The following is a 15,875-nucleotide window of genomic DNA, read 5'->3' on the forward strand; positions in this document are numbered from 1 at the left end:
AGATCACCTTCAACATAAGCAACTAGTTATTAAAGTCATTAATACAAAACCAAATAAAAAGTGCAAAAGATTAAAAATAAAAAGTATTATACTAAACACTTGTCTTCACCAAGTGATGTAAGAGACTTAGGCAAACATGGCCTTGATTGTCAAGAACTCTTACTATCAATCTTGGATCCCGAGACGACTCACACACTCTACGATGGACAATGGATGATGGTGGTGGATGATGGTGTTATGGTGGTGGTGGGTGGTGGATGAAGTGTGAGAGAGGTGGTGTGCCAAGGGATGAGATGGAATGAAACCAAGCACCCCTATTTATAGGCTGAACAGAAGGCTGGGCACGGCCCCGTGTCCGCTGGACACGCCCCCGTGCCCGTCTGACACTCTCTCTCCTCATTAATTGTAATTCGCAATTACAATTAATGCGCCTGCTGTACTTTCACCACGCCCTCGTGCCCACTGGACACGGCCCCGTGGTGGGCAATGGAAGCTTCTACAAGTTTGTCTTTTATGTTGCTTCTTGGGCCCGGCCCCGTGCTGGCTGAGCACGGGGCGTGTTCAGATGTAACACCCCGAAAACGGGTTTGGTAATAAAATCGCGTTAATACTAAAAGACGGGTAAAGCACCGTTGGTAGTAAAATTTACCCGACGAATATTAGGATTTAAATAAATAAACTTGATGTTAATTAAAAGAAGGGTAAATACTTTGAGGAAAACAAAGTATATAAAAGGCCCGAGTTGACGGGACTCGAAATATAAAGGATAGGGAAACACCCCAAAGATATATAGGTTTCGTACATATATATTAAATATCGGTTATGAACAAGATAAAATAACTAGGAAGTAAATAACCTAGTTAAATTACAAGTCTTGTAGTAATAAAGAAATTGGTTAAAATACACTCAATGTAACTTGGGTGAATTAGAGGGGCCATAAGGGACAAACTAGAAACAAGTTTTAATTAAATAAAACTCTCTACACCAAAACACACACCTTGAGTGTGTGTTCTGGTCGATGTCTTCCACAGGAGCAAAGGAGTTCCTTTGTTCAACCCTAACTTGCCTAAATCCAAGAAATTGAGAGGCCAAATCAGTCCCAAATCGAAATCCAAGCTCGTATTCATGAACACCAAGTTGAAAGGATCACAAGGTATGTAAAATTGTGACGTTTTGATCCATCTCAAATTCTAGGTTATTTGTAAGAAACTGAAATTGAGCTTGATTATGTCATGCATGAGTGAATCTTGAAGTAATATGATGTCTAGGAGTAAACCCTAGTCAATAACATGTTAGATTGTTGGAAAAACTATAAGATTCATGATGATCCATTGATAAGCTAAGTGGGTTTTATGTTAATATGATGAACACTAGGAAATAGATTGTTGATCTAGTGTAAATAAACGATTTTGAAGTGAATTCAGAAATTATAGAAGTTAACCACTTTGTAAGATGGTTGATTTATGTGAAATTTGGGGTAAGAGATAAGCTAGAGACATGATAAATAAACATGTAAAATTCTGCCCTTAAGGTGTTCGTTGAAATGCCTCAAAGAAGGCTCGAAACTAGAATTTTGTAGTTAAAACACCTAGTTGTGATGTTTCGACTATTATGCAAAAAGTGATTAAAGAGAGTTCTAAATGTGTTAAACGCGATTAGAACTTTGGTTAAAACGGAGGTCTAAAGATAACGCCTACCGAGTAGTTAAAGAGTGCAAAAACTAGTTGATAAATCGAAAATGCAAATTAGTATACTAATGGGCATTTGACTATTAAAAAGGTCAAACTGACCTATAATACGATAAATAGCAATTTTGATATGAAATGCATAAGGTGGAATAATCGTATTAGAATATGATTAAACTAATTAACCACCTTGAAAACGATGATGATAGTTTGACGCGTAACAAGCTAGGTGGAAGCTTGGAGTGAAAGCGGGTCAAACAAGTCGAGCATGGAAGAAAAGAGTAGCTCGGATGCAAGGTAAGTGAAACTTACATAATTGTGTAGTTTACTTGTTCATTCTATACGTTATAGATGCAATAATGCTAATATTGAAGATATGGATTTCCGACGTGATTGATACGAGTCGGAACATATAAAGATGATAAAAACCATGTTTATGGTAAAAAGGGGATTCGGTAATGAAATCCGGGACGGGATGGATGTATGAATCAGAAGTCAAAAACCATGTTTTTGATTTAATAGGCAACGTTGGGCATATAGGCCGAACGGGTCAAATGGTGGTGATAACACCATTTGACAATATCGACTAATGCAATTGTTAAGTCTTGTGCTAACAGGAGCGATTAGCGATTCAGTTAATTTCGCCCACACTAAGTGCGATGATAAAAGCAAGGTATAAATTGGGTCTATATGTTGACCCTAGCCAGGTACGCATGCATACGATTATAGTTAACATACAAACTTGGTCAAATAGGTAGTGAAAGCCCCTCGTAGTAAATGAGGGGCTAATGTCGACCAAAATGCCCTTGAAGGGTAAATTGAGCAAACAACTTATAAAGGTTGTTTAGGAACTTATCTTGCGATCTTGTAACCTTTAGACGCGCATGAAAGTTGTAGACATAAACTTTCGAAAGTTAAATGCTTAAATTGTGTGTTGCCGCAAAAATAACACATCCGTAGGATTAAACTCGGAATAAATAGTCCATTTCGCTAAATCCACCACATTCATAGTCGTGGTGGAAGAATAGCTAATAACAAATTGGTGGAACTATGAGGTACATGAGAAATGAGCACCGTTCGTGCTAAAATGGTCGTAAATACCCTTAACGGGTCAAAATAAGATTTTAAACGAAAACGGGTAAATAATTGTGTAGAAACCCGTGTTCAGTACTTAATATGATTGACAATATTAGAATTTAAGGGTTCATGATGAATGGTGGCCAAACAAACATGTTTGTTTGATAATCACATAGTCGGGTCGAAAATTGTTGAAAAGATAATAAGCCGAAGGCTTAAAAGTCTCAATTTTATTTAATCCGGATGTCGGATTTTAACTCCATATGATGGAGAATTAAATTACGGACGCGTAGGAAAAAGAATCGTGTAAAACGGATTAAAAACGAGAGGGTTATGTCCGTTTCGGTAGAAAACAATGAAAAATAAACGTCAGAGTTGACACGGGCAGGTGACTTTTTGACACGGCCGGGTGGCTGGGCTGTGAAAAATATATGTTAAGCTGACACGGCCGGGTGACTTTTTGGCACGGCCGGGTGAAGGGGCTGAAAACAAAACAAAAATAATTTCTTGTTTTGTTACGTTAAGCACGAAACTTGTTTATACTCGATTATTAAAGTGTCAAAACTAATTATTTACATGGTTTTGACCGTAGGTGAAGATGGACCTAATCCGGATGAAGATCAAGCGGCGAGCAAGAACCGAACACGCGTTAAACAAAGCTTCCGCAATGTTGTTTCGTCATTATTTTAAAACGACGAATTAAACCACTTTATGTGGTGTTACTATAATTTGTAAAAGTTTTCTTTAATCCCGTATTTCCAATGTATGTAATCATTAATTACATGGATGTTTTCGCAAAATATACGTTAAACCTTGATTTATAAGAACTGGTGTTACAAGTTGGTAATCAGAGCTCAAGGTTAAAAGAATAAAGTGTTCGGTTCGAGGCTTGATCGCAAATCCGGTAAGTACAAGTACGTGAATAGTTAGTATTCTAAAGTGTTGTAAACAACACATAGGGCTATCGTGTGATACACGCTACCCCAATTAAAATGATTGAAATAGTTGACGAAAATACGCGCGTTGACGCGTATAGTAGAAAAAGCCTTGTATTATAATACGGGCGATTATTGAGGTTGACGTTACTAACTTTTGTGAATGTCTTAATTACGGACACTCGCGTTTGAAGACGACGAGAGTCAAAGGAATTGTGGATACGATAAGGGAACGGTCCGAAGCATGACAAGAGGAGCATGCTCACCGAGGACTAAATCGCGTAACGACCGCGAACAAGGTTATTGGCAAGGAACGCCCGCCGGGGCAAACATTACTAGGTGCACATTTTAAATAATCGCACGAATAGTAATATGCAACCAATAAGTAAAAATTGAAGGTTGCATATGTAGATTAAAAACTTGGAAAAACCCGAATAGAAAATGTATTCGGGATATTGTTTCCAAGAGAAACAAATAGAGGCATTACTTACATAGGGCGTGATGTGAAAACTATAAAAAGGTCATGCGTGTCATGTGTTAATCGCTTACTCTGGCCAAGTAAGTAGCGGCATATGTTACCATGAACTTCTTATGGCGGACACGTTTACATCCGATGTAGTAAGGGCAAGGTGAATGGGACTAATTAGAAAGTGCCCAAATGAATCAGATAAGCAAAATACTTGGTAACAATGTAAACGCACAACCAAGTGACGGGAGCGTATTACATTAGGATAATGAGCCCGAGTGAAGGGACAAACAAGCATGTAAAATGATTCAGACATGTATTGGGAGGGAGTGTACTTACACTCGAACCCAGAAAACATCAAGCATGTAAAACGATTTAGACATGAATTGGGAGGGAGTGTACTTACACTCGAACCCGGAAAACACAAACATGTAAAATGATTTAGACATGAATTGGGAAGGAGTGTACTTACACTCGAACCCGGAAAACACAAACATGTAAAATGATTTAGACATGAATTGGGAGGGAGTGTACTTACACTCGAACCCGGAAAAACACAAACATGTAAAATGATTTAGACATGAATTGGGAGGGAGTGTACTTACACTCGAACCCGGAAAATGCAAATATGTCCCTTTACGGATCGTTTTGTAAAACGTCAAACACAAGGACAAAGTCGGAATATAAAAATGAAGTGAGGTCTTAATGCATACCGGGAGGGTTGCAATAATAACGACTTCGGTAAAACACCCGGTTGATGGGTAAGAATTAAACACATGCGTAAACCGAGAAACGGGAACTCGGATGGAAAGTTAAAAGACTCTGGTTTTGAGTCATAACTAAAGGACGACAAGATAATGTAAATAGAAATTTCGAATAAATTATGCTCAACTATTTTAAAGTGAACAAGTCGAGTATAATATCCTGCCGGACGACATGGGTTAACGCAAGCGGGTCAATGGTAGCGTTAGAAGCAAAAGAATAATGAGCCCAGTAATGGGACATAATCAATTACGAATGTATGTAAACTAGATGATGGTGAGCATAAGATAAACCGACGCATAAATGACGTGAGAATTTATAAAGTCAGAAAATTTTTCCAAAAGGAAACAAATGTAGCCTTAGACTACGGTCAAGGTCAGAGAAATATACCAAGGCAGAAATAAATAATTTTAAAACAAAAACAAGGTGCCTTGACACCAAACATGTATTTTAAGAATGACATGAGTAAAGAATGAACTACGGGGTCAACATGACCTTTAGGGTTATTAAAAAAAAAGGGTCTACGAGACTAAAACGACCTACAGCTCATGACTAGAAAGATATAGATTATGAGTACCTCGCCTTAAAGAGGTGAAAGTCTGATAAAATAGCCCATAAGGCTAAGTGATAAAACCTACGGGTTAATTAGACAAAGCGAGGGAATTAGTTGAGAATCATCGCATAAAACAAAGACTGCAAAAGAATGAATGTCAAGTCATCAAATTTCTTGACATAAATTAAAGATAAAACGTTCAACTAAAATACAGTTTTAGTAAGAGATAACGTTTTTACAAATATAAATTCTGGTAGGAACTTAAATAGTAAGCATGAAAGATACAAGTCTTGACACTGATAGGCGCAAGACGATATATTCGAAAAGTGATATTTTCGAAAATGAAAGGTGGATATAAATTAAACATGATGTGACGCGATCACGGTCAAGAAATGCAATGTGAGGTAAAATCACATTATAACCTAGCGAGCGGTAAAAAAAAGTAATTGGGCTAATAAGTCTAGTTAGTAAGACCGGTTAAGGTCAGCAACTCAAATCAAGAAATTTGGTTTGCTTGTAAACGGTGGATTCGGTATAACTGAACCGAATAAATAAGTTTGAAAACAAAAGAATTCGTCGCTAAAAGTGAAGGGTTTCACTAAAGACCTTTAAACGGGTCAAAATAACGGATTCATAAAGAATTCGATAGTATATGAAAGCGATGGATATCGCTAAGTTAACTACACTAGTGGAAATAACGAAGTTACGTTATTTCAAGATTGCACTATGTAGTATGAGATACGCAGACAATTAGTAACCAAAAGGATATTGCCATACTTTTCTGGTAGTACTAACTATTGGGTAAAAGTATAAGTAATGTTTAAAAGAATTCTTGGATCGAATACATTGAGTTTAAACTCAATGAATTATGTAAGAACAGGTTTCGAGGACGAAACCTCTCTAAGGGGGGTAGACTTGTAACACCCCGAAAACGGGTTTGGTAATCAAATCGCGTTAATACTAAAAGACGGGTAAAGCACCGTTGGTAGTAAAATTTACCCGACGAATATTAGGATTTAAATAAATAAACTTGATGTTAATTAAAAGAAGGGTAAATACTTTGAGGAAAACAAAGTATATAAAAGGCCCGAGTTGACGGGACTCGAAATATAAAGGATAGGGAAACACCCCAAAGATATATAGGTTTCGTACATATATATTAAATATCGGTTATGAACAAGATAAAATAACTAGGAAGTAAATAACCTAGTTAAATTACAAGTCTTGTAGTAATAAAGAAATTGGTTAAAATACACTCAATGTAACTTGGGTGAATTAGAGGGGCCATATGGGACAAACTAGAAACAAGTTTTAATTAAATAAAACTCTCTACACCAAAACACACACCTTGAGTGTGTGTTCTGGTCGATGTCTTCCACAGGAGCAAAGGAGTTCCTTTGTTCAACCCTAACTTGCCTAAATCCAAGAAATTGAGAGGCCAAATCAGTCCCAAATCGAAATCCAAGCTCGTATTCATGAACACCAAGTTGAAAGGATCACAAGGTATGTAAAATTGTGACGTTTTGATCCATCTCAAATTCTAGGTTATTTGTAAGAAACTGAAATTGAGCTTGATTATGTCATGCATGAGTGAATCTTGAAGTAATATGATGTCTAGGAGTAAACCCTAGTCAATAACATGTTAGATTGTTGGAAAAACTATAAGATTCATGATGATCCATTGATAAGCTAAGTGGGTTTTATGTTAATATGATGAACACTAGGAAATAGATTGTTGATCTAGTGTAAATAAACGATTTTGAAGTGAATTCAGAAATTATAGAAGTTAACCACTTTGTAAGATGGTTGATTTATGTGAAATTTGGGGTAAGAGATAAGCTAGAGACATGATAAATAAACATGTAAAATTCTGCCCTTAAGGTGTTCGTTGAAATGCCTCAAAGAAGGCTCGAAACTAGAATTTTGTAGTTAAAACACCTAGTTGTGATGTTTCGACTATTATGCAAAAAGTGATTAACGAGAGTTCTAAATGTGTTAAACGCGATTAGAACTTTGGTTAAAACGGAGGTCTAAAGATAACGCCTACCGAGTAGTTAAAGAGTGCAAAAACTAGTTGATAAATCGAAAATGCAAATTAGTATACTAATGGGCATTTGACTATTAAAAAGGTCAAACTGACCTATAATACGATAAATAGCAATTTTGATATGAAATGCATAAGGTGGAATAATCGTATTAGAATATGATTAAACTAACCACCTTGAAAACGATGATGATAGTTTGACGCGTAACAAGCTAGGTGGAAGCTTGGAGTGAAAGCGGGTCAAACAAGTCGAGCATGGAAGAAAGAGTAGCTCGGATGCAAGGTAAGTGAAACTTACATAATTGTGTAGTTTACTTGTTCATTCTATACGTTATAGATGCAATAATGCTAATATTGAAGATATGGATTTCCGACGTGATTGATACGAGTCGGAACATATAAAGATGATAAAAACCATGTTTATGGTAAAAAGGGGATTCGGTAATGAAATCCGGGACGGGATGGATGTATGAATCAGAAGTCAAAAACCATGTTTTTGATTTAATAGGCAACGTTGGGCATATAGGCCGAACGGGTCAAATGGTGGTAATAACACCATTTGACAATATCGACTAATGCAATTGTTAAGTCTTGTGCTAACAGGAGCGATTAGCGATTCAGTTAATTTCGCCCACACTAAGTGCGATGATAAAAGCAAGGTATAAATTGGGTCTATATGTTGACCCTAGCCAGGTACGCATGCATACGATTATAGTTAACATACAAACTTGGTCAAATAGGTAGTGAAAGCCCCTCGTAGTAAATGAGGGGCTAATGTCGACCAAAATTCCCTTGAAGGGTAAATTGAGCAAACAACTTATAAAGGTTGTTTAGGAACTTATCTTGCGATCTTGTAACCTTTAGACGCGCATGAAAGTTGTAGACATAAACTTTCGAAAGTTAAATGCTTAAATTGTGTGTTGCCGCAAAAATAACACATCCGTAGGATTAAACTCGGAATAAATAGTCCATTTCGCTAAATCCACCACATTCATAGTCGTGGTGGAAGAATAGCTAATAACAAATTGGTGGAACTATGAGGTACATGAGAAATGAGCACCGTTCGTGCTAAAATGGTCGTAAATACCCTTAACGGGTCAAAATAAGATTTTAAACGAAAACGGGTAAATAATTGTGTAGAACCCCGTGTTCAGTACTTAATATGATTGACAATATTAGAATTTAAGGGTTCATGATGAATGGTGGCCAAACAAACATGTTTGTTTGATAATCACATAGTCGGGTCGAAAATTGTTGAAAAGATAATAAGCCGAAGGCTTAAAAGTCTCAATTTTATTTAATCCGGATGTCGGATTTTAACTCCATATGATGGAGAATTAAATTACGGACGCGTAGGAAAAAGAATCGTGTAAAACGGATTAAAAACGAGAGGGTTATGTCCGTTTCGGTAAGAAACAATGAAAAATAAACGTGCAGAGTTGACACGGGCGGGTGACTTTTTGACACGGCCGGGTGGCTGGGCTGTGAAAAATATATGTTAAGCTGACACGGCCGGGTGACTTTTTGGCACGGCCGGGTGAAGGGGCTGAAAACAAAACAAAAATAATTTCTTGTTTTGTTACGTTAAGCACGAAAGTTGTTTATACTCGATTATTAAAGTGTCAAAACTAATTATTTACATGGTTTTGACCGTAGGTGAAGATGGACCTAATCCGGATGAAGATCAAGCGGCGAGCAAGAACCGAACACGCGTTAAACAAAGCTTCCGCAATGTTGTTTCATCATTATTTTAAAACGACGAATTAAACCACTTTATGTGGTGTTACTATAATTTGTAAAAGTTTTCTTTAATCCCGTATTTCCAATGTATGTAATCATTAATTACATGGATGTTTTCGCAAAATATACGTTAAACCTTGATTTATAAGAACTGGTGTTACATCAGACTTCTGTTTTCTCTTCTTTGCTTTGGAGGATGCCGTTGAGGGTCCGGGCAGTCTACTTTTATTCCTTTCCTTGTATTTATGCTAGAATTAGTTGTCTTTTTGCTTCTTTTGTGAATTTGAGCTCATTTCATCCTGAAAATACAAAAGGAAGACAAAAACACTCTTTTTCCAACATTATTACTTAAAAAGGGTTAGTTTTATGCCTTAATTGATGTGATTTATATGTTGCATTTTACACACATCAAAATGCTTGTACTTGAAAAATCTATTTATATTTTAACTTGAATTACTTTAACATGCATAGATACAAACATCAGTTTTTTGTAGGTGTGAATCGGCCAGCGTAGAGTTCATCCGCCATGTACCGTCTGTATCTGACACAAGCATCCTGTAGATTTTCCTCTTCCCATGTCAATGCAACGTTTTGAACAAGTTTTTCCATTAACATACAAATAATTACATCTGAATTTCGACCTGTATGATCCCCTTTATCTGGCCACAAATCATCCCCTGCACACTCCAAGGCATCAGTCTCGTTTATTCCAGAACGTTGCCAGTACGATATGCGACCCAAAAACCATAAGAATGGAGACTCAAATTCAAGTAGAATTTGATGTATTTTTTTATGTATGCAAAACGACTCTCCACAATGAATTACATTACAGTTATTTGGGAAATAAACTTTAACTTTTAGTGACAACATGTTTATCTATAAGATTAACCAGTGTTGATCCTTGTGTGAAACTGGCATGTAGACCTACAAAATGTCGATATTTAAATGGCCGGATCAAATTATTTTTGGATGAAATTAATAAAATAATAAACAACTTTTACCGTATCCACATTCCAAAATGCAGGAAATTTTTCTCTAGACCCATCTGCGTAGCTGTAAGCATCATATTCTGTTCAACTAGCATGTTGAAAAAATGAGGGGGCATAATTGTCCAACGATAATCATTTGACTTGACTGGCACGGCCGTGTCTGGCTTTGAGTTTCCCGTAAATACATTAGCTTGTTACACCATGCATTTATGTGCTGGAAATTAAAGGGCAAAACTAATTTAAAAATATTAAAAAAAGCATATATAGTTCGTATGTTTACGTTTTTAAATACCGTTTCTTGTATAAAACCATTGCCACAAAACCCTAGAAGTCCGCCCCACCAGTCTTTTCCTAACGGTGTAATGCCCATGTAAGTCGAATAGCAAGTTGGTGTATCACCATCGTAGTAAAACTCAAGAACATTTGGAGACCAATTGTCATATCGATCATCTTGAATGATCCAAAGCGTGTTCTGTACTGGATGAGGAATGGTTGAGCAAGACCTCCTCTTGGACATTATTAGTTCCTCAGTATGTTGGAAAGAGTAAGCATAAAGATGTGTATATATAGCCACCTCCATCAGACCAAGACATCCAAAAATCTATGTTTTTTTAATTTATTTTTTTTTCTAACGATTACTTAAAAAAAATATGCACACGTCCATAAGACTATATATATTTCGAAACAAATAAAAAAATATTTATTTTCAAACCTGTGAATAATAATTTTAACTTACGAACACCGTTTTTAATAAAATGTATATCAAGACATTCAGGAAAAAAAACTAAGAAATATCGTTTATATAATTTTTTAAATAACTAATCATGATTTATATCGGAAATTTATATATATTTTTATCGGTCATTTATAAATATTTTTTAAAATATTATCTAACTTACATATAAATGTACAGGTTATATTAAAAGTCACCGAACTTATTTGTTGTCTACCATTTTTTGAACCTTTGCATATACATTAACATAACTTATACATATATAGCAATCAAATTGATTTGTTCACATATTTCTTTATTTCGATAAGAGTTGAATTAGAAACAATAAACATTATACTTATATCAATATTACACAAAACGGTCTTATAAATCCTAAAAATATTACAATATTAAATCCTAACAATATTACACAACCTACTTATTAAATCCTAACAATATTACACAATCTACTTATTAAATCCTAAAAATATAAAACTACATAGCATTAAAAAAAAATAACTACAAAGTAAGATAAATATTAAAGTGGTCAACCAACTTAAAATCCGTATTCTCTTCGTGCCTATACTCGACCCTCGCGATATATACCCGATCATCGTGGTCAAGCCAGCCGCCGGGACACAGTTGAAGTAACGTTTAAACCGATCCAACTTTGGTTTAAGATCACGCCATTTGTGTTGACACGCGTTTAAGTTGTGTCGCGCGTTGCCGACGTGCTGTTGATAGTGTTGAAACGCTTACCCCCAGTACGCGGTTTGTCCGCGTTGTAAATTCCGTTTAGCGTCAACGATAGCTGTTACTAATGCTAGTTCTTCTTCTTCTGTCCATTGAACCATGTTGGGTATTTTTTAGTAAAATGTTAACTTTTTAAGTAGGGATTGTTGGTGATTTTTGGGAGACCAAGCCATGTTGCTATTTATAGCACACCTTCGCTACCCCATACCGCTACCCCCCACCCCCCCCCACCCGCGGTCATGGCTATCCCCCACCAAAGTACCAAACACTTTCTGTTTTTAAATATTTAAAGTTTTTTATTGTTTTTAAATATTACAACTTAATAGGTTAGTTAAATTAAAGGGGTATTGGTAGTTAATAAATAACTCAAATAGAAACTACGAGTGACGAAAAAGTCGGTGCAAACTCGGAATTCTACTATTTATTTAATTTTAATTAGAATATTTAATTCTAATGAACAACTTAATACAAGACGAAAAAAACCCAGCTAAATAGTAACAACATCTTCACGCGTGTAAACTTCACCGCCATCGTTAACGCTTCGTCTTGAAGATGCCTAATTTCACTAGCTTGATTTGCAACGGTCACATGTTGTTGTTCATGCATAAAATGTCGAAATACATCAATAGCCCTTTGGCATGAGGGCCCCTCTGCCCAATCCACAAAACCACAGCCTCCTCGTCGACTGATGCAGCAATAGAATTTTCTTCCCGGGTTTGTAGCGGTCCAGGAAGTTTTTATAATTGTTTGCGAGCCACAATTCCTGCATAGCACCATTTTGCTAAGTGTAGTAGATTTTTGGGTATTTGGGGGGGGGGTATATATAGGTGGTGGTAGGTGTAATAAGGGACCAATATTATTTTTTATTTGGTGGTATTATATTATATTATAGCAAAAATAGTAGACTAACATATTTTAAACTGTTCTTGATTCAAATACAAAACAAAAACTAACGAACGGTTTCGTTAGTAATTGAAGTTCATCACTATTACGTTCAACACTCTGAATTATTTTTTCAACACTCGACTCTCCTTCTAATTTTGAATCATAGAAAAGCATAGCAAGGTGCCGCCTCATATTGCTAGCCGTTAAGTTGGGGTCTTCACCGTCATTAATCCGCTTCCCGTTAATTAGCCTTTCCAGGAAAATGCAAACCCATACCCCACAATCTCCTAAAGGCCCCGATTGTTGAGGCACGTTGTGTGCAAAAGTAACCCGAAAGGGGTAAGTTAGCGGTATGGGCATTGTGGTGTAGTAACCGTGCCTACGCAGCCCATTGTCAAAGACAAAATTAATATGAGTGAGCACTTCGTCTCTTCCCCTGTCCATAAATGGCGATTCTGCAAGGCTACAAAACATAAACATAAAACATATTAGACAATGACAAAGTAAAAAAGAAATGTTACAATTAATAAATTTTAATTAAAAAGACAAACGAAAAGGAATAGGACCTGTCGTAAACAGTGAGAGTACGGTTAACCAGGTTGAAAACCCCCAAAAACCAGTGTGTTTGCGGTATAAGCAAAGGTACATACACCTATATTTTATTTTTTTAAATTAATAAACTTTTACGGAACTATGTAAATAAAATTAAAATTAAATTAGAAAGAACCTCAACAACTGTAGTAATTGATGGAAAAGGTTCCACGACCCCGGTGTAATAACCCTTGTACGTTTGTTCAGGGAGAGTCGTTCCAAAAAAATACATTTGGAAATATGGGGGTAAAATACTCCAACGGGCGTTAGGATCTCTCGATTCATACAAGTGGATCATCCAACCATAGATATGTTGTTAAGCAAAAAATCAAATAATATTTTACTTTTGTTAGTAAAAAGATAATATATCTAAAATTGCTTACATCATCGCTCAACCACCCCTCGTTATCGTCACCTAGCAGTGCTGACCAGAATGAAGGACCTACAAATCCACCCGTCGTTAATCGGAGCTGGACATCGCCACTACTAGGATACCAACTCCTGATTTCATCGATCTTTTGATCATCGGTTTTTCGCTTCCTTGTTTGCCCTTTTTTCAAATGTTTAAAAACAATAAATGGTGATAGCACACAGGAGGAGGGCTTCACAAGCCGTTCAGAGCGCCTCAAATTCACCAACTCCGGATCAGCATTCTACGACAAAATAAAATATATAAGACTAAACAGTTCGAAAAATTATATTTTAAAAAATTTCATTAGTTTATAACTTACAATATCTTCTTGCATTAAGTTGTTGCTCGGCACACGATAACTATTATCGTAGACTTCAAACTGGTCAGCTACACCCTAAAATTATATTTTAAAAAAAATGTCATCAGTTTATAACTTAATGATTATTATGAAAAATTTATAAAAATAATAAATTAAAAAAATTCAAGTATTACCTTATCACTAAAGTTAACTTCTGGCATGGAAAATGGAGTACTAGCAGGAACCGGCCGAACACCATGTAAACCCGCCGAACTTAACATGGCAGTTAACTTGTGGTTGTTTTCATCCATCAGCAAACTTAACTTGTGGTTGTTTTCATCCATCAGCAACTTAAATTTTGCAATAAGTTCGTCATTAGAACCAACCCCATAAGAAAATTGAGCGGGACCAAAATTTTGTTGTGGAATTTCTGTTCGGTCTGGTGCCGGGGAAAACGGTTGTTTCGGCTCATTTAAACCGAAAATATTGCTATACACCGCATTTAAATCTTCAGCCCGTACTTGAGCCGGCATATGTGACCGTACATCAGACGACGTGTCAAATTCATACAGTTGACGTTGGGCATTGGCGGCAAACCACTCAGTTCGCATCTCAGCATCGGTGGGTAGTATGCACATAAGAGGTTGGAATTCAGGTTTCTATATTTTGCGATACAAAAAATTATAAAAACAGTTACCCTAAAGTAAATAAATATATTTTATAATGTTAAATTTAGTGAAAATACCTTAATGGCATTACGAAGATATTTATCCACACCTTGCTTCTGGTACTTAGTTCCGGCTCCCCAACCTAAAAATCTTGGAATCGTCTGTTTTTGAAATAACTCGGGTTCTGCTCGAAATTCTGGAAAAACCTCCATGATCCACATCTGCACATAAATGGGTATAATCTGTAATAATTAATTAATCAACATATAACTGTAATGAACAATGAGCTGAAAGTGCTACCTTGAAGGGCCAGACGAAGCCTGTTAAAGAAAAACCAACTGTATCTTTTTTTTGTCGAATGTACATATTATAAACATTCGTAACCGTGTTTTCCCAAAAATAGTTCCCCCATGGATACTGTCTAAATACCACCAGATCGTCTACGAGGTGTATCAATCTATCATCAAAAACATTAGTTGGTTGGAGTCCCGAAAAACCTAATCCTAACAACATCAAAAGACAAATCCTCGTTTGATCATCTGGATCTAATGTCCGGAGAACAGCGAATTTTTCTTCAACCATTGCCATGTTAACACGCTTTTTGACATTGAACGTTCTCCGTTTGAAGGAATCTTCGTGATCCTTTGGTGTCCACTCTGTGGGCCCAAACTCTAACCCGGTAATTAGACAGAAATTTTTAGGGGTAAACATTAGGGTCCTTCCTGCAAGCTTATAAGGAATACCAAGATGCGGTGTAGGTGTATTTTCTTGTAGACTTGCAACACCGACTAAAAGCTTGCTATCACATACAGTACTTTTTATATCTAAATAATTACCAAAACAAGTTTCCCTGATATATGAGAGGGTTTGTTCGGACATGGCATGCTTCAATCGATCTATAACCGACCATTTCTGTCTAACTTTGATTTGGACTTTCTAGTAATTTAAGATAAAAAATAAAATGTCATAATATTATGAATTAAACTAAAAAGAAATAATAACAAAAAGTAGTAATATTAGAAAAAGGGAAAACATATATACTTACCTTTACAGGTGGAGGCGATTGGTATACTGGATCTTCCATCATCGGATCTTGTTGCATGTTACCTGGTCGGCTCGGGCCCTGGTAAAACTGGTCCATGGTCCCCTACTGTAACACGTGGTGGCGAGGCAGGGTGGTGGTGGGCCTCTGCGGTGGAAAAAATGTCTAATAAATATAACAAAAAATAATTTATATTTATACTTATAAATAATTAATTCTATGACTTGGAGTATAAATACAACACACAAAAAAACTACTTTCTC

The 15,875-nt window shown here is 36.2% G+C and overlaps 2 long non-coding RNA genes across 3 annotated transcripts; both read left to right on the forward strand.

The window, feature by feature from the left end:
- The first annotated feature begins 975 nt into the window (after positions 1-975).
- On the forward strand, positions 976-3,764 carry LOC110925822. 2 transcript variants are annotated; one of them, XR_002584754.2, is made up of 3 exons: positions 976-1,153; positions 1,895-2,392; positions 3,355-3,764. It is a non-coding gene; the product is annotated as an uncharacterized LOC110925822 (long non-coding RNA). The 2 variants fall into 2 exon arrangements; XR_002584755.2 differs by having other exon boundaries at positions 981-1,153; positions 1,895-1,982; positions 2,303-3,764.
- A 3,044-nt stretch (positions 3,765-6,808) lies between these two features.
- Positions 6,809-9,341, forward strand: LOC110925671. Its single transcript, XR_004885566.1, has 2 exons — positions 6,809-6,981; positions 7,719-9,341. It is a non-coding gene; the product is annotated as an uncharacterized LOC110925671 (long non-coding RNA).
- Positions 9,342-15,875: the final 6,534 nt, after the last annotated feature.

The sequence above is a fragment of the Helianthus annuus genome, chromosome 17, assembly GCF_002127325.2.
Source record: "Helianthus annuus cultivar XRQ/B chromosome 17, HanXRQr2.0-SUNRISE, whole genome shotgun sequence".
NCBI lineage: Eukaryota > Viridiplantae > Streptophyta > Magnoliopsida > Asterales > Asteraceae > Helianthus > Helianthus annuus.